The 19802-nt window shown below is 40.0% G+C and overlaps 1 long non-coding RNA gene across 2 annotated transcripts; it reads left to right on the top strand.

The window, feature by feature from the left end:
• Window positions 1-596: 596 nt before the first annotated feature.
• On the top strand, window positions 597-6007 carry LOC119221692 (uncharacterized). 2 transcript variants are annotated; one of them, XR_009956005.1, is made up of 4 exons: window positions 597-844; window positions 1844-1945; window positions 2092-2152; window positions 4472-6007. It is a non-coding gene; the product is annotated as an uncharacterized LOC119221692 (long non-coding RNA). The 2 variants fall into 2 exon arrangements; XR_009956004.1 differs by lacking the exon at window positions 597-844 and having other exon boundaries at window positions 1410-1945.
• The last annotated feature ends 13795 nt before the right edge of the window (window positions 6008-19802 follow it).

Genomic DNA, 19802 nt, shown 5'->3' with positions numbered 1-19802 from the left:
AACACTGGCGTTGTTACAGTGGTGTTGGCCGGCTTTAATTCCTCCACTTAAGCCCGGACCCAGAGTTCCAGTAGTGGCGAATGTGCAATCGAAAATCAACGGTGTTCGCAGGCTTAAGTCAGCCTCTTGAGCCTCCTGATAGACTGGGTGCACATACACAAGGATTTCACAAAATGTTTGGTTGTGGAAATTTGGTTTAAAGTTATGGAAAGGTCATAGTCCCGCCACTGGACTTGTTTTATAGACACCCCAAAAATCCAAGTGAATAAAATTATGTTGCAGGGTGGTCCATCTATGAGACAACAGATGGTGTCTTGTGTTATGTCCTCCCAGAACTGTCTAAGCGCATTAGTGAGCTCCTGTAGTCTGAGGAGCAACTTGGCCCTGTCTGATAGACTGAAAAATGTTGTGCATCAGCGTATAGGGTCGGACTATGGGTTTCATCCCGATACCTAATGGAAATTTGTTTGTGAGCCTGTAGTTATTATTACCAACAAATAAAACTAAATGTACATATTTATTTTGTTTATTTTAAAACTAGTCATGTTTTCCTACAATTGCTATTGGCTTTCTCAACATGTTGCTTTGAACAAGATCGGATAATCTGCCTGTCAACTGGCCAATGAGAATAGTGCGCGCTCACATTTCAAATGACTCTGTTAGAGCGGGAGGCTGCTACCGGAAAGGTGCTCCTCGGCGCCGCAGCGCAGCACGGCTGGAGGATTTCAACTTCACTTATGGATGCGAATTTGAGTTGTGGGATGTCAACGGACCAGACTGGAAAATGAACACACAGGATCTGTTCACTTCAGTAAAGAGAATTTATATCCTGCAAAGATATCAGGTAAGAAAACATTTACCCTGTATTTTCTGAAACAACCTAACAGAATTATGTTTTGTGATGATGTTCTTAAGTTATGTAGCCCAGTCTAAAATATTTGTTTAATGTTTAAAACGTTACTACGTTAAAATCTCCTCGCTGTTTAAAACAGTTTACAGTCGATTAAATATGCAATAGGCGGATGAACGGACGTAACGTTATGCCGTTTATATGAGGAGTTCGGTTAACGTTAGCTAACGTTAGCTAACGTTAGCCGATAGCTAACGCTAGAGTGTTAAACTAGCTACGGGTAACGTTAACTAACGTTAGTGAGGTAAACTAGCTACAGGTAACGTTAGCTTGTTGGCATGAAACATACTTGATTTTACACACAGGATCTGTTCACTTCAGTTATTTGAATAAACTACTTGGTTTATTCAAATAACGTAACGTTAAATGTACAGTTACTGCATCTGTAAACGGATTGTAGCACAACTGCAACAGGCATAACGTTACACATTTGCCTGAGGACGTTATATTTATTTGGAACACAATAAACGAATATACTCATATTGAAGGCAGGGTGCGCAGTTACTGATTTATTAACAGTATGGATGTTATTAAAGCAATAAGGTGAGAGGATGTAGTCTGACAACAGTTCAAGGTTGTTTGTTCCGATGCAGCTGCACAACTCTTACGTTATTGAAGATAAAGTACCTTATTTCTTTTGTAAAAGTTTACCAGCGACATTATAAATAGTAAGTAAATAGCTGTCTTTCATCACAAAATAGTTGTAGCCACCAAACCTTGTTAATCTCATTTCAGTAGTCTAGAAATGTGTGGGGGGATTTAGGGAAGGGTGCATTATTCAGCATTAATGTACTGTTCACCTTGACCTGAGTATTTAAATAATGCACACCCAATATTATAATAATTTAAAAAGATGCATGTCTTTAATTCTACGGTTGAAGTTTTGAAGTATAATTGACAGTTTTCTTCACTGTTTCAAACTACTTGACACAGCAAAGGCCGCTATGCAGGCCCGTGAGCTCATGAGAATGCTGAAGAACCAGGACTGACAACATGCCACCGGATTGTGGCGTACAGAATTAAACCCAGGGACAGGTACGCAAAAAAGAGGCAAGATATACACAGATGGAATCGTTCTAATATAAAAAGTGAACAGGTCTGAATACTTATATATGTGTAGTGGCAAATTCTTTCTAACACTGATAACTGCTAATTATAAGAAACTGTCTTAAATTTTTCAGATTAAGCATTGGAACAACGTGGGGAGAACAGACACGCAACAACACCCAAAGTCCATCACTAGTAAGTAAAAACTTCACCCAAATGACAATACATGTGCAGCATTTAGAAAACACACTGCAAATTCAGGCCACACAGTACAGAAAATACAGAAAAAGATTAAAGTGTTTCCAGGGGACACTAAAATTTGATGAACACTGCTTGGACAAGCTTGTTGTTGTGACTCCTGAAGTTATGAAGTCAGGTTTGTGTATAATTTGTTTATGTTCATGTTGTGGACTTGCATCATGCTACTGATCTACGTTACATAAAGTGTGCTGCATGCACCTCGCAGGACCTTGCAGAGTGGAAAAGCAGAATTTTATTTTTATATTTGAGATTTCACAGATTGGAAACTTCAATCCAGTTCAACAGTGGAATGACGGTCTGTAGCCTGCATAATAATCATATAGACATTATTAAATAATCAATACAATTCAAACAATATTCTGAGTTATAGCTAACAGTAGGCCAAGATTCCCAGGAGATCTCCTTCCTTAAATAACCCCCATACAGACAACTATCTTGTGAAATGTACACACTCCACTACCATCACCACCACGGATTAAGGTAATGCTTATATGAAGGCTCAGTGTTCCCCTTGTGTTACAACTTTGGGGAGGCAGACGGATTGGCTACAATTCTGCGACCCCCCCCTACCCCCCTTGAGTTGCGTGCAGTGGTCAACAAAAGTCAGTTCACAGAGTAAATATAAGGATAGTCATCTTCACCACCTCCTTGGAGACAGAGGGGCCGGGGGGGGATTCGGGGGAGGTGACTGCACAGCGCTGCGCGGTAACGACAAACGGTTCGCGGGCATGCGCGGCGGGCACGATTAAAAAGCCTAACGGGCCGTAGTTTGCCCATGCCTGGGACAAACTCTCAGCTGCACGTGCTCGATTCCACCTGCAAGTGGATCACTGAATTCCCGTCCGACAGGAAGCAGCACGTGAAGCTGGGGAAACATGTCTCTGCCTCTCGGTCCATCAGCACCGAGGCTGCGTTCTTTCCCCTCTGCTCTTCTCCCTGTACACCAACAGCTGCACCTCACCAGTCCGTCAAGCTCCTGAAGTTTGCCGATGACACCACCTTCATTGGACTGATCTCTGGTGGTGACAAGTCCGCCTACAGGTGGGAGTCTGCCCACCTGCTGACGTGGTGCACAACCTGGAGCTAAACACGCTTAAGACAGTGGAGATGGTTGTGGACTTCAGGAAGTACGCAGCCCCACCTTCTCCCCTCACCCCGTGTGACTCCCCCGTCACCCCTGTGGATTCCTTCTGTTTCCTGGGCTCCATCATCACCCAGGACCTCAAGTGGGAGCCGAACATCAGCTCCATCACCAAGAAGGCCCAGCAGAGGTTGTTCTTCCTGAGGCAGCTGAAGAAATTCAACCTGCCAAAGAGGATGATGGTTCACTTTTACACGGCCATCATTGAGTCAATCCTCTGCTCCTCCATCACCGTGTGGTACGCTGCAGCCACAGCCAAGGACAAGGGCAGGCTGCAGCGTGTCATCGCTCTGCAGAGAAGCTGATTGGCTGCAATCTGCCGTCTCTCCAGGACTTTGAAGCGGGCCAGAAAGATTGTTGCCGACCCCTCTCACCCCGGACATAAACTGTTTGTGCCCCTTCCATCTGGCGGGAGGCTGAGGTCCATCAGGACTAAGACCTCCCGCCACACTAACAGTTTCTTCCCATCGGCAGTTGGGCTCAGAGCCCGGGTCCCCCCCGATTGACTCTCACTCCATGGACTTGCACTGTCACTTTCACTTGTCACTCATCACTTGTGTTTATCTGTTTAGTTGGTGCACTAACTCAATTTCTCAAATTTGCATTCTTATTTTTTATTTTTATCTATATGTCTTAACTTACTAACCCATAGCTTTCTAACCCATAGCATATTTTTTTATCTTATCCCTTTTTTATTTGTTGTCCATTGTCGTAATGTTTGCTGTTTTGCACCAACCGCCAAGTCAAATTCCTTGTATGTCTGACATATTTTGCCAATAAACGATTCCTGAAGGGAATGACCTTAACACAGTAAACAGTAAAGATACGATATTTGTTTATATTTCATAATTCATAGGATTGGGGCAGCAAAGTGAACAGTGCACACAAGATACATGGTAAACCTAGCTGCAGATAATACAATCATAGTTGGTTGGATTGATTTCGATGTGTAAATTAGGTTTGTTTTGTTTTGTTTAGCTACAAGTGTGTTTACCTTGCTATGATACGTCTGATAAGAAGTGTTTAAAGGAATGGTAAAAAAATGAAAGCCTACTTTCTATGGAATTTTCAATGAATCTTATTTTGTTCTTTTTCTCTTTTTCCCCCCCCAGATGCACTAAGGATCAGGCTGATAAGAGGGATTTTGGACAATTGGTTTCTATCTGCACAATGACTTCTGGTAAAGATTCATTGACCTTTTGCGGTATGTTTTGATTTTACTTATTAATACACTGCTTAGTTGGGATTCAAAGTGTAATGTTTGTGCTCATATATTATCAAAATTAAATGGAGCCACCTAGGGTCTGGAGAATATTATGGATAACTGTATAATACTGAATTGGAAAAATCCCCTCAGCTCAACAGCCTAATGTGTTGCTTTCTCCACCTGTTTTTCAATGGTGAGGTCAACAGTCAAGATAGAGAAATGCCATTTTTAGTTTTTAAATTCTTCCCAGAGGGCTCTAAAAAGCTGTATGTATGAATAATCAATTGATATTTGATAATTGAATTTAAATTTTTAAATCAATAGTGGTTTAATTGAAACATTGGAAATCTTCTAGATGTATCAATTTATCTTGTTATTTTCACAGTAAAAATGAAAAGCTTATATTTTTTTAAAGAATGTGTGTTACAAGAAGGATCTGTAAGAATCCAGTGTTTGATGCTAAAACTTTGTAATATCCCTTTTTTGAAGCTGTTTGATCCTAATAAAATGGGAAGAATGTGTAAAGTAACATTTTTGGCCTCAAATTGTTTTGTGTTATCCCTTTATTGAAAGTGTTTAATTATATTAATACAAGAGAAAACTGTAGAATAATAGTGTTTAACTGTACAACCTTTAGAGAAATTATGTTATTAACAGTGTTTCACTGAAATAATAAAGGAAAGGTTTGTAGAATAACAGTTTAACACTAGAACTTTTTGAGATATCATTTAATTGAAAGGGTTTCATCATTTTAAAAACAGGAAGAATATCTAAAATAAACGTTTTTTTAACGCATTGTTTTTAGCAATATCCCTTTATTGAAGGTGTTTGAACGTAGTAATACATGAATAATATGTAAAATAATAGTGTTTTACTGCAGATTTTTGTGTGATATCACTTCATTGAAGGTGTTTCATCATAATAAAAAGGAAAAATATATAAAATAACATTGTTTTTATGCTGAATTTTTGGCAATTATCTCTTTATTGAAGGTGTTTGATCATACTAATACAGGAATAATCTGTAAAATAAGGTATTTCAATGCATTGTTGTTCAGCAATATCCCTTTAATGAAGGTGTTTGAACGTAGTAATACATGAAGAATCTGTAAAATAACAGTGTTTTACTGCAGATTTTTGTGTGATGTCACGTCATTGAAGGTGTTTCATCATAATAAAAAAGGAAAAATACATAAAATAACATTTATTTGATGCTGAATTTTTAGCAATTATCACTTTATTGAAGGTGTTTGATCATAATAATACAGGAATAAGCTGTACAATAAAGGTATTTCCATATATAAACTTAAATGGAAATAACCGTAAATGTATGGTTCTTGCAATTTTTTTGAATTACAGTATTTTACCTTAGTTTTAGGTGTTTTGCATGGCAGCCGTAGCTGCCAGTCATTTACCTTCTTTTTACGTTTTTTTTTTTTACAGTGTAGAGTTAAAAGGTTTAGTGTAAAATATACAGTGTTGTGGTGCGTTCACTATTTCAGAGTTATTACAACAGTTTTGATGGAGAGGTTAGCTGCTACAAGACGTTGTTTACTTTGTTTTGTGAAAAGTATTCAGTACTCTACTCAAAGCGGAGAATTGGACCATCGCACCATTTTACTCCTGTAAAGACAGTACGTTTCTCTGAATTACCTGATATACCTAATTTGGGCATTTTAGCAGAAGCTGAATTTTAGAATAACTTTACATTATTATTCAACACAAAAATATCAAGTCTAACCAGAATTGAATTGCCAATTAAAATGTGACACTATGTCCAGTGTAACTTTAACACTGTAGATAGGAATCATATGATCACTGTGTAAAGTGATACAGTTAACAGTGTTTATTTTACAGTTTACAAAGAAAAAACAATTATCATGAGTGACATTTCTGTTGGAATTTCATATGGCTCTTTAAAAGGAAAAACATAAAAAAGTCACTGCCCTTCCTCAGTTTTATGAAGTCACCAAAGGATAATTTGAACATTTTACCCAGTAGTAGATATTCTCACATGAGCAGCTTGGGTGAATACAACTTTGTAAAACGGATGGCGCCATCCTATTATGCACACAGTCTACAAAGTTGCATTCCCATCTCACGCATGCAGAGATACATACATCTTCATATGGAGATCCTATTACTAAACATTATTTTTACATTTATTTTTACAAAAAAGCAATGGTCTGTTAAGGAACAAAGCAGGTTTTTACAATAATTTAAAGTTTGCCCTTTTGTATGTTGTCCCAAAAAGAAGAGGAAGAGGAGAAGACGAGAAAAAGTGTTTTCATTAAAAAGTCTGTAACCCTTATTTGTAGGATCGCATCCTAGGAAATGGCCAGGCTGTAGATGCTCGTTATAAGATGGAATGGGATGATGATGTTTGATGATAATCATTCATGTTACCACCCTGCTGTAGCACGCATGTTGCCTCTCCTCCTTAAGAGCATTGCATACAAAACCTCATTCACCAACAGAAACAGCAAAGTTGCTCTAACTGCTGCTACAAAGTCCGATTGAGAGAATTGTGATTTTGTCAACGTGATACAGTCAACTTGAAAGTGACTCAAAGGCATATGATGATTAGAGGCCCCAGCACATTATGAGTGTTTGAGTAGTTCTGGGCTGGGTCAGCACATGCTGGGATACGACCACACACAAACACACACACACGGACACACACACATTTGTGTTCCCATCACTTTAGAGGACATTGCATTGACTGGAGATTTACTCATAGCAGCTACAATCCTTAAATTAAAGCTAAACTAAACCTGAATTTAGCCTCATTTCTCATTGCGAAACTAATTCAAGTTCTTGACTGACTTCTTGAAGAAAACACATCTAAAGATGCATAACTGGTCTTATTACCATTATAGACCTAAGTGTCACGACGTGGGGGTCCGAGGGAAAGGAGGGAGGACTCCGGTGCGGAGTTGAGCAACAAAAAAAGACTAATAGATTCAAGATTCAAAAAACTAAACTCAAAATCCAAAGCAAACTCAAAATCCCTCCATAAAACAAAGAAGAGAAGGGGGAGACAACAAAAGAGGCTTAGGCAATATCTCTTTTTTGGTCTTTTTTCTCTTTGAACATCCTCTTCTTAGCAAAACAAAAAATACATCATCGCGACTTTCAACTAGAGTTTTGTGCACACCAAGATGAGCTTTGGTGCCAACTTTTCTTCTCAGCAGGAGGATCTCGTTCCCTATCACATGCAAAAAGTCAAGCAAATCTCACATGGTACACAGCCACTCAGCACAGTGCTCTTTTTAGACAAAAGTATCATGCTATTTTTGGTCATGTCATGTTGGAGTAAAAGACGGAGAGGGGATGAGAAATAAGTTGGGGATGAAGTAAGACAGGAGTCTGAAGCCAGACCTGAACTCACAACGACATGACAACATGATATGTGGCTCTGCCAAAGGCGCCACAAAGAGGCCGACGTGTTGGCTGTTTTAAAAATGTATAATGAAATCCGGGTCCTCATTTATTCTGCATGAGCCACACATTGGGAAGGGTTTCATGGTTTACATGAGAAATAGATTAAGAAGGAAACCAGTTTACTCTCAAGCCAAATTTTATGTGAAGCTTGACACTTTGCTATGGTTCTGCAATACAGCATCAACACTGCTACACACTCTGAGGTTTGTTGATTTACTGACTCTCCTCTAATCTATTAATGCAGACAAATCTCCCACCCATACGTCCTCAAGAATAAGGGAAAAACCACAAAGAATTAGTACATAATAAGACCCTCAAGCATTTCAAAGGCCTACAGCAGAGTGAGCAAAAAATGGAACGTGAACAAAACACACAGAAAGAGCTCAGTAGGAATGATTGGATGGAAATCTAGATATCGCCAAGGGCAACAAGAGTAACTCGGTCTCTGACGTGACTGTTGACACAAGAAGAAATGTTAGTGGACGTTGACAATCCAAATTAAATCAAAATGTGGTGTTGTGTGTGAAAATACATTGGATTGAAAAGATTTCTGTGATGCTAAGAAAAAAAAAAGATACTTGCTGCTCCTCGGACTGCCAATGTAAAAGCCTCACATTGAAAGACTGATTATTTTTTCAGATAATGAGTGATACAGTCCGAATAAAGATTGTTGTTGTGAAAGAATTTGAAGTGTCAGTCAAGTTACTCTGTTCCATTCTTTAACATTTGAAAGAGAACATCTGCAACGTCATTTTGTCTCAGAATCTTCCAGCTATTTTTCTATTGTTGAATTTACTCATGTTGAAATAGTCCTCTGTGCAGCACAAATTATTAGCTACAAAAGAAGTATTATTTTGACATTTGGTAAAAAAAAGATATGTGATCCTCTGCGGTGCCATGATGAGGGCCTCAGATCTTCTCCTCACCAGGCCTCTCGAAGGTGGGTTTCTCATAGAACGTCATCTGTTATGATTATGGAGATCCTGAAGGGGTGAGCGGTGACTATAGTGGGCTTCTAATTGAATTGGGTGGAGAGGTAATCATGTCTGAGTGCTGGGGTGGATTACACTACTGCCAACTACTCCTCAACAGGCTTCTCTTTACCCACTTGCTCAAATAAAGCTTGACAGTACAGTCGTACTATATAAGGGCTGTGCGAGTCAGTGTATTATTATTGCCTTTAATAATTAACAATGACAATTGTTTTAACGTCTGTTATATAATAGACATTCAAATAATTGTCATTGTTAATCATATATATATATATATATATATATATATATATATATATATATATATATATATATATATATATATATATACATACAGTTAAATTGAGCACACTACTGTCCAAACTTGCAGTACAGTATTTATTCATTTTTCGTGTTACTCTAAATCCTCGCATTACTTACATCACAAAATCACGTCGCAACAAGTGTCACCTTCATATTTAGCACACTTATGTAAAGACAGTGTAGTGAAATCCATAGACATTATCGATCCGGGATTGTATTCAGGCTCATAAAATGTGACAATTTTCATCAGACTCTAAACAAAGCCCCCCAGTGGACACCTGCTGCTCCATCTGGCCGTCGATCAGCGCAGCAGACACCGTCGTCCATCTTGCCCCTGTGTCTCAGGTAACATGAATACCATCAATGTCAGCATTAGCATTTGCTGGAGACTTCCTATCTGTACACTTCCTACCATCTCCTGGCTCCAAAATGGTGGAACGAGCTCTCTGATGACATCAGTACCACAGAGAGCCTTTACATCTTCCACACACTCTTCAGACTTTACCTTGACTAAAAAACACAAACAGATGTTAGCACTTAAATTGTACTTGTAATGGCACTTGTCTATAGCAAGTTGTAAATTGGTTTATTTGATGAAATTGCACTTTCTTGTTTATAATGAGTTTGTTTCCCTATGATTAAAATGCGCTTATTGTAAGTTGCTTTGAAAAAAAAGCGTCGATGACGATTTAGCTCCCATGAGCTAAATGACATGTAATGTAATGTACTACATCCTCTGCTGCAAAACTTGAGCCTGTCATGTAAAAACTTTCAATGCGGAGAAAATTCGAGCACTATCATCCTATAAATATATATTCTAAAGTACTGTAAATAGATCTACAGTTATTCACTCTTTATGGACAGAAGTAACACTGAAAAAGCAGTATAATGCCTTTACAGCACCGTACTGTAATATATTTTTGCAGTATTAAGCAGTTGTAATTTAGAGCAGGTATTCTGTAGAATTACAGTTGAATGCAAAAAGCTGTAGCTAGTTTTTTATTGTAATTTAACAGTAAAATGTGTTACATTGTAAAATATGAGTATCCATCAGTTTGACCTGCACGGGCATTGTTGCTACACAATTATAAACTTTCAGGGTTTTAGTAACTTTTGTTCTTTAGTCTTAACTCTGTAATCGTCAAGGAGGTTGTATCTGAATGTGCTACTTGGACTTTCTTTGCTACTTGTGTTTACTTGATGGTAGTATAATAGCTACTGCTGTCTTTTTTTGGAAAAGTTTATTTTCATTAATGCTCATAGCTGTCCTGCGCCACTGTCCATGCTTGACCTTCATGTCAGCTCATTATCAGCTTAATTGAAAGCACAATGACACAGTTTATTCCCATGTCTTTGCACAACTTTTTTTATGTGAACAAGGCTATCTGCTGTGTGTAACCCCACACATTTAAACAATTAATGGTCTTCATTCCATAACCGGGGGTCTGCAGAAGCTTCCTCATTAGTGCCCCAAAAGTATTTGTGTGTGTGTGCGTGTGTGTGTGTGTGTGTGTGTTTGGGACTGGACTACTGGATCGCTAACGATAGCCAGCAGAAATCGATAGCCATTGTAATAATTGCCGCGGTAAGAAGAATTCAAACCAGAATATCATACCTTTCATAAGATCCTGAGAAGCTGACATAGAAAATATACACCTAGACTTTTAGGTGCAAATTACTGAAAATGATTCAGTTAATTGTGACATTTCTCTTTTTTTTTAGCACACTCAAAAAATCCCACTAACACTTACCAGTAGACACAGTCTCATCCACACTCTGACTTGACCTTTTTCATAAGTGGGGCCTCCTGCGAAGCTGTACTCCAGCCGGGGGAACATTTTGACAAAATACCAATGGCCGGGCTTCAGTTCTCCTCATTCATTTGGTCCTACTGAGAGCTGCAGAGTGCCCGTTGCATTGCAGAAGCATAATAAAGCAGCAGCTGAACGAAGCGGAGGTCCTCACCCTGAACTTTCTGCGATGAAACCATTTTCATTGCTTTTCCGTGAGGTGACATTCATGACAATGGCTTATGTGGGGGATGTCAAGCTGGGTGTGGAGAACAATGATCAGTGGGATGGCCAGATACATATAAATGGGCTTTTGAATCATGAGTTTACTCTATTCATTGTATTTGTCATTTCATAACAGATCACTTAAATGTCATTTTGTCATCTGTCTTGTTGGGTTGCAGTCTAGGCTATTGTCCCATGCCTTCTGTTTCATTGAAAGTTATATTGGTAATAATTTATCTGAATTTAGAACTATTCATTTGGTCCCATGTGGAAATCAATAATTACCTCTAGTAATTACCTCTAATTTCAATGAACCTTCTTTTGCTGATCTTGTCATTTTTATTTCTTTTTTCTTAGTTTACTTTTTATTCTTCCACCCATAATTAGTTTAATTAGGGATTAGTGAACGTGGAATCTACAGTTTATAGAAAGCTGTAACTCCTCTGAAAAGGCTGGGTTATTTCAAAGTATTTTAATAGCAGGTTTTATCGTGATGAATTCAGGTTTTAATTGCGTTGAGACTCATTAAAAGCTGCACTGGTTTTAGGTAAAAGCAGAATCAATATTAATTTTTGTAATTGGTCGTAATTCAAATGATATTCAAATGTTCTGAAAAAGGCACCCCTCTTTTGCTAAAATCTCTGAGGCTCAGCATCAATAGGACCGAAAAACATGCATTAATCCTGACCTTGTTATTCAGCGAAGTCTTTCGCCTTCACACTCCGTCGCTCATTATTCCCCTACTTTATTGGACCACTTCTGGAGAATGGATTCCACGGCTGACCACTTGGCACACCAGCCCCTCTGAGGGTAGATGTGCCTTACACAGCAACATCTATAAAAGATGACATGTGCAATCACTGAGGTGTAGTTCAGCCTTCCTAAGCATTCCTCTGGCCACCGCTAATTGATGGAAGCTTTTGAAGCTGAAAATAATAGTACAATTTGACTGAGGATAGGTGCCATGAGGGGTCAATGGCACGAATCCATTGTTCTGATTGGAAGCTTGGAAGACTGTCATTATTTTGCAGTGAAAGACACCTATTTATCTCGTATGGGTAGTTTGACATGGACAAATAGGAAGAGATATAAGAAAAGAGAGCAAGAGGGGCTTCTTAAAAGCTCGAGAGAATAGGCACTGGGGAATTATGGTGATTTAAAACCTTCTCCACCTCCACGTCTCCTCCCAGTGGTTTATACAGGAGGACTGTAACATAATGAAGACAGTCCATCAGTCCGTCCAGCTATTCATTGGAGGTTTCCATTTTACACAGGAGCTGCGATTAGGCTGGCGTGTGTGAGAAATACTTGTGAGAGAATGAAAGGGATCAATTTGTTTGTGTTGGCGTGGGTGTATAGCCATTTATGTCTGTCTGCGACCGATTGTATGATTTCTTTGAATATGTGCGCCCATGTCTACATTAATCTGCGCTCCTGCTCTTTGTATTCTGCTCCTTGTCTTAGCGACCACAGGCAACCGAGTGAGACGGCAGAGAAGAAGCAGGTAAATTAATGATCCCACATCACCGCTCAGATAAGAGGGGAGGCATATTTCCTCACGAGAGCAGCAGCAGCAGCCGTGAAACAAGAAGACACCTGTGTTAAATGATCCTGCCACTGTTTCTCTTCTTCTTCTTTCCTGTGTTCTTAATGCGTTGCTGCCCCTCGCTCTAAAAGAGAGCATTTATTTTGTTGGTAAAGAAGTTCTATAATAAAGAGGGGGGAGATTATCAAGGAACTGTCCACTCCACTGGTGCTGAAAATTGTTGAGTAGCCTATGCTGTAGGGCGACACGGTACACATAGGGAGCGCTAACATTACACTGGACGGATCACTATCACAGTCGCAACAGAGCTGTTTTGCTTGAAAGCAAACCACTTGGGGAAGACGCCAGGAGCCATTTAAAGAGTCCCTTTTTTGATTTCCGCAGCCCCATTCTCATTCATTAAAGAAAACAACTCTTTACTTTTACTTACCGGGTCACCGCAATCGACTACGATGTTCAAAAACGCTGCAGTCATGATATGAAGGCAGCACATCAAAGGCGAGCGTCAGCTTTCAGAGCAAATAACAAACGCTGGACCCGGCTGCTTGTTGTCATTTGTCAATACGCTTATAAATACAGCACAGAACGCAAAGCCAACACTTCCATTCAGATTACTTTTCCCTGTAAACAAGATCGAAACACAGACGAGTCGGCCTGCATGCAGCCCTCCGCGGTGGTGTATTAAGCAGAGGAAGCCAAAAGAGATAGCCCTTTGGCATGAATTGATAGCTTGAGACATATGTTGGCAACGCTGTACTTCACTCCGTGTGAATCTCCCCTATGGGTATAACAGGGAGGATGGGAGAAGAGGGAAGGATGCACTCGTTGTGCAGGGAGTTGGAAATGAAGATGAGAAATGAACATTACAGCAAGTGGGGGTGTATGTGTTTGCACGTGCATCTGGGTGAAAGGGAACGGGTGTAAAACATTTATTTTCTTTTGCATACATTGTACGCAAACAAAAATCCTCAGCTGTGGGTTTTTGCATACACATTTTTGAGAAATATCTATACAGAGAGCAGACTTTCATGATAAGCTATTCTTCCATGCTGAGTGGGCTGTTTAAAATATTGGTCTTTTGGGCAGCTCCGTGGAGAGATGTAAAATGAGAAGGGTAGGACGGACTGGGTGTCTGTTGAGAAGTGTGTGTGTGTGTGTGTGTGTGTGTCTGTGACGCAAAAGAGAAAGAGAGAACATAAACAGCCACAGGGGACAGAGCAACAAGCAGCAGAGTTGGCTATGGTCCTCTGACATGAGCACGCACTTAAGCCTCACACACATTCATACATGCTCATGCAGACCTCTGCAAACATTTAAATGACTTCTCTTCATGCCATCCACACACGCCCAGGCCAAATTACTCTTTGTAACTGACTCCCTTACACAGACCGTAATGAAGTCCCACCCCTGAGTAGGTGAGCACTGACAGATCTACATAGATAACATCTCTGCCACAGTGGCACTGTGACTTGTAAGCACACTGCAGAGGTCATTACACGAGCTAATCGCCTGTGTTCCACATGTGAGCCACTTAGAAACCAAGCAGGTGTGTTGATTTAAGAGAAAAGTGGATTGGGACGTGCTCTGCATTCTGGTCACTCTGTGTTTTTGCTGAAACATAAGCTGCGTCATGCTGTAGGAAAGAGTGAAACTATGAGTTATAAGAGGTGAGTAACTATATAAAACAGGACATACCAATTGATACATGACAAGTATCAAGTGTTTTCTGTGAAAAGGCCTCTTATATTGCAAAATTGAAAGTCCAAATGAGCTTTAACTGGCCCGGTGGCCTTGGATCAAAGCAGTAATAGGCTGGGAGCTCTGTCCAGGGGGTGTATCATTTCCACCAGTAGCAGTGGAAATAACTAAGAACAGAGTATTTGGGTTAAATCAGATGAACAAAAAAAAAAAAGTCGGGAGTACAGTGCAGCGCAAAGACGACGTGTGGAATGGTGAGGCGTCTTGTCTGTTGAAACTTTCCTCTGCAGGATGATTCAGCAAATGGTGTGTGTGTGTGTGTGTGTGTGTGTGTGTGTGTGTGTGTGTGTGTGTGTGAAGGTGGAGATGAAGCAACGGGCATTAAGATGTGCAGACAAGAGAGAGAGACCAGGTAGTGTCAGGACATGAGTGGGTGTGAGTTGAGGAGCAGTGAAAGGAAAAGTACAGGCAGAACAAACAACCGGTGGATGTAGAGAAATGCTGGCAAAAGCATCGAGGCACTCAGATGCAAAGAGATTTTTCAAAAATCTTTCATTTTTAAAACACCCCTAACATCAGCCATCACTATCACGAATCCTTAAGCAGGGGAGCATGGGAAATGGCGAGCAGGTGTGCGCTGCGATGTCAGGCCGCACAGGCAACATTTTGATGACTTCTCCTTGTAACAAATCAGTCTTTAGGATGGCTGCCAAGAACTAGATGCTGTGTGGAAACAGTTTACAGATGAATAAGCACAGATCAGTAGCTGACCATCAATTTGGATGTGTCTTTCCGCCTGCAATGTGTCAGTGAATGTGTCCCAGCCGACTCAGTTGGATTAGCTCTGACATCGACGGGTCTAAGCTTTTTCTCCCGTGGTTGTAATTTTAATTTCATAAAAAAAGGCAGGTGATAAAGAGTGCTTTGCGAAATAACCCCCAGTGCTCGCCCCAGCATAAAGAAAAGCAGAAATCAATGAAAGGACTTGCTCTGTTCATCTCTCATGTGCAGTGTGAGTGTATGTGTGTGCGAAGCAAACAGTGAATGCATTTTAGAGTGCAAAAATCACAATTAAAAGCAGAACAAGAGGGAATGGAAATCCATATATAAATACATTTTCAGTAGTGCTTCTTTTGTGCTGTGCAAGGCAGCATTGAGTGGCTTTGTCAATGCAACTGGATGTGTTTGTACTCATCTGTGCTCTCGGACTTAACTTTCAACTACTTCACTGCATTTATTTTGCTAGTTGGAAAAGAAAAACATCAGAAACACTTTTCCAAAGTGCCGTGATAAGATCAGGTGTATATTATTTCCCATAATGTGGATCACTTCTCATTGCATAATGTAATTTTCTTTATGGAAGAGCCAAATATTTGGCATCTTGCGTCCTGGAGTAGAGTTTCCATCACTCTCTTGTCTGTTGGGAAAGTTATGCCACGCTACCATCAGGCATGCAACATATTTATGACGACTTTGTAGCTTTTATGATCCTTTCTTATTCTACATTACATTGTGGTCTCGTGAAAGATTTTTAAGAAAACTGGCTAATGTGTGGTATTTTGAGAGGCTTTGATTTTTGGAATGGTAGATCAGAATGCTCTGGTTATACGTTGACAGAAAAGTCCTAAGACCTTGATAATGTTAAAGATACATTTTGTGGCATTCCTGCCGTTGCTCCGATCAGTTAACCACCACTGACTTGCGAACGCTTCGTCCGACAGACGCAGGGTTCCTCGGCTGCATTAGTAACCGTCCGGCCAGTGCCCCGACGTGCAAGGAGTAGCGAGGACCCGTCCAACGCTGCTCGCAGTTTTGATTCCACATTACATTTTGCATGTATTGTGTTTTTTTTTACAAATTACAGCTGTTTATAACCAGAATATCAACATGTCGGTCTGTCAGCCTTTCATGAACTTTACCCACGAATTTGGTTAAAAGCAATATGTTTTATTTTGCAAGTCTACTGACATTTGCATCCACCTCAGATGCACTCAGTATTTAGTCATGATTAGCAGCTGTTAGCTTCCTGACTGCTAGACTAAGATGATGAAAAGTATGTTAGCATGCTGCTATTTAATGTGGTCGAAGAATGGGCCTAACCACCGCGTCACACAGCAGCTATGGTTAGCGTCATCATGATAAAAACAGTTTGGGCCGTTTTTATTAGGTTTTAGCCCCCCTTAAATGACCCCCGCCCCCCCCCACTTGCAATAAAAATAAATGTATTTCTTCACGCATGGCAGTACCTCACTGTGATGAATATCTCACCAATATATCCGTGTGGCACTTGCAACAGTCAAGCAGAGAGCACAAGAGTGCTTTTCCCGACTAATACGCCCCCCCCTACCGTTTGTCAGACTACTACCCCCCCGGCTGAACCATTTGACCAGTGGCGGGTGGTGGATTATTTTTTGGTAGGGCCAGCCAATCAGTTTCAGTAAACATCCCAGTATGATTCACAGCAAAAAAGTGTATCAAACACGCATTATCACTTTAGTAGTTAAATATTCCAACATTTATTCCAACAATGTAATACAATAAGGACATCTTATTCAAACAATTCAGTAAATCAATGAATATTATATACTAAATATATTAAATAATAAATAGATTACAATATGAATGTGTGCCTGTTTTCATCCACGTCCTTTGTGCGTCACAGCTGGGTAACGATGTCAACTTTAACACAGCGACGTCATGCGTGCGCAAATATTTGCCGTTAGCACGTAGCTAACTAGCTGGCTAAACATCCCAGGTGTAGAAGTCTCTACAGAAGCGCCAGCTTTCCTTTCACTCCAGTTCGTTGCGCTGAAATTGTGTCACTCATTTACTGTATACTTGATTGGCTAACTGCAGGGACTGGGCCCAAACTAAAAGAGCTGAAACATGCAGACAAGCAGAGGAAGATGTGCAGGAAAAGCATTTATTTTGGGCAGATATATTAATTTACAAATATTACCGGGTATATAATCCATGTTTCAAACACAAATACACAAATAAACCTAGGTGAAACACTGATTCTAGTATAGGTGTCCTGGTATACATGTTGAATGTTCTAAAAATTAGAGGTATATAGTCATTATAGATAACATGATTCTGGTGAATGTTGTCATATTCCTTGGTGATGTTTGAAAAGGTTTTTGGACTGCAAACCTGTAAGGGGTTGATCCAATCCAATTTCGTAGTAGGCCAATTCCATGTGCAACAAAGGTTCTTCTTGCAGAGTTATGGTAAACCACTAATTGCTTGGTAAGAATTCACTTGTAACGTTCGTATATCCAGCAGCAAAGTCCAACCGCAGCGGCATGCTGTACTCAGTTCCTAAAGCCTTGAAGCCCCACCCCCGCTGCACAGAGACTGTTTGCTTGTTTATTCAAAGTTTATCAATATTGAACATGTCCCCTATTCCCATTACACCATATTCTAGACTGTAAATCCTTCCACTAAGTGTGAAGTAAATCGAGAAGTGGTTTTCAAGCTATGAAAAGTATGTAGGAAGATAGACAGAGATTGCTTGCTTCAAAATGTGGGAGTAGCACAAACAAGTAGCTAATGAGAGAAAATAGACTTTAACAACTACTGAACAATACAATATTCACGCAGACAAAAAGTCTGAATAAATTAGCTAGGAGCAAAACGCTGACCCAGAACACAAGCAACAAACCTGGGGTTAGGGAGGTCTAGGATTACAAGTACATTTTAGGACACCCTCAGATCTCAGACTCAAGTGTCAGACTCAAACGAAAAGGCGTCAGGTCTCAGACCAAAAGTTGTTCAGTCTCAGAAAAACCTCTGTCATTCTTAGACAAAACTCCGTCAGACCAAACAGCATCATTCTCCCTCCGTCAAAACTCCATCAAACCAGTCTGAGGCTGACACTTGAGTCTGAGATCTGGGGGTGTCCTAAAATAAACACCGTACATAAGGCATTTCCTCTGGTAGCACCTTGGCCCAAAGACAAAGTTAGTCTTCCTTTGCCAAAAGTGATTGATTTCCTCTGCCTAAAGATTGCAACATTACTTTTAGCTCAAAATGCATCACTTAACTGATTTATTTTGGATTTAAAATAACCGGAAAATGTTTTTCTCAGGTGAAGCATATCTTCCTAAATGAAATGAAATAAGAAGAAGATTACCTTTTCTATCTATATTTTTTACATTTTGGAGCTTTTACTATCAAGTGCAGGAGGTGGCTAGGCACAAGCAAGAAGTCCCACTGTAGGCCTCACCATCCCATTTCATAGAGCGCCTGGTTCAGCCTATGTGTTTATTGGAGGACCCAGCCCAGGTCTACCGTGAAGGCTGGAGGCTACAAGAATGTGTGCAGGGCAACTTCACTATGTAGGAAGTAAAGTTAACTCAGGGACACGACAAAATAAAACAAGACGAACCCACACCGTGACACCTATAGGGGTAGTTTGGGCAGAAGCCCATTGCAGTTATATTGCAGCCATGGCTATTAAATCCCTAATGTGTACAATGTTGTGTTCTACATTTTTCACTTTAAATGCTCTGCTTTAGAACACGCTCTGTCCTACACTTGGAAATATAGGCCACACAGTGTAGCCCCAGTCTTCTACTCTAAAACAAGGGACTGGTGCTCATTGAAGCAGTCTTCTCTAGATATGGATTAATCAGAAACTACATCAACTCACACACTGGATACTTTCAAAGCTGGCTGTTGAAAACGAGTAATGAATAATACTGAAATAACACAAAATACTTTTCTGGTTTGGCAGCAGATGTGAAAAAGCTAAACTACGTTTGACTGACTTGCTTTTGTTACCTGAGTAATGACTCATTGACAGCATACATTGGAACAGTATAAACAAACAATAACTCTTCATTACATATCATACACACCGTTTGAGTATACATTGCATACTGATTTATGATCCCCTAAAATGTTTTCACAAAATCCCTCCTATCCTGACCTCCATCAAGCAGGTAATACGATAACGGAAAATGTACTTGTCAATGCTTCCTGATAAGCAGACTACTGAATGCAATGCAAATTACCCAATAAACGTGTCTGGAATTATTGCATTGCTACTTTCTACTGCAATATATTGTACACAGTAGCAGGCCATATTCAGTGTACAGCATGGAAGATTACCATGGGCGCCAACTCAAGTGATAAATTAATGTTTACCGTTGCAATAATAAACGTTTTTTTTAAATGAATCCTCCTCATCATCAGGATGGCGTGACTCCTAAGCAAACTGACAAAGTATCAAAGC

This window comes from Pungitius pungitius, chromosome 1 (assembly GCF_949316345.1).
Source record: "Pungitius pungitius chromosome 1, fPunPun2.1, whole genome shotgun sequence".
In the NCBI taxonomy this organism is placed as follows: Eukaryota; Metazoa; Chordata; class Actinopteri; order Perciformes; family Gasterosteidae; genus Pungitius; species Pungitius pungitius.
This window is presented reverse-complemented; position numbering and strand designations above follow the sequence as displayed.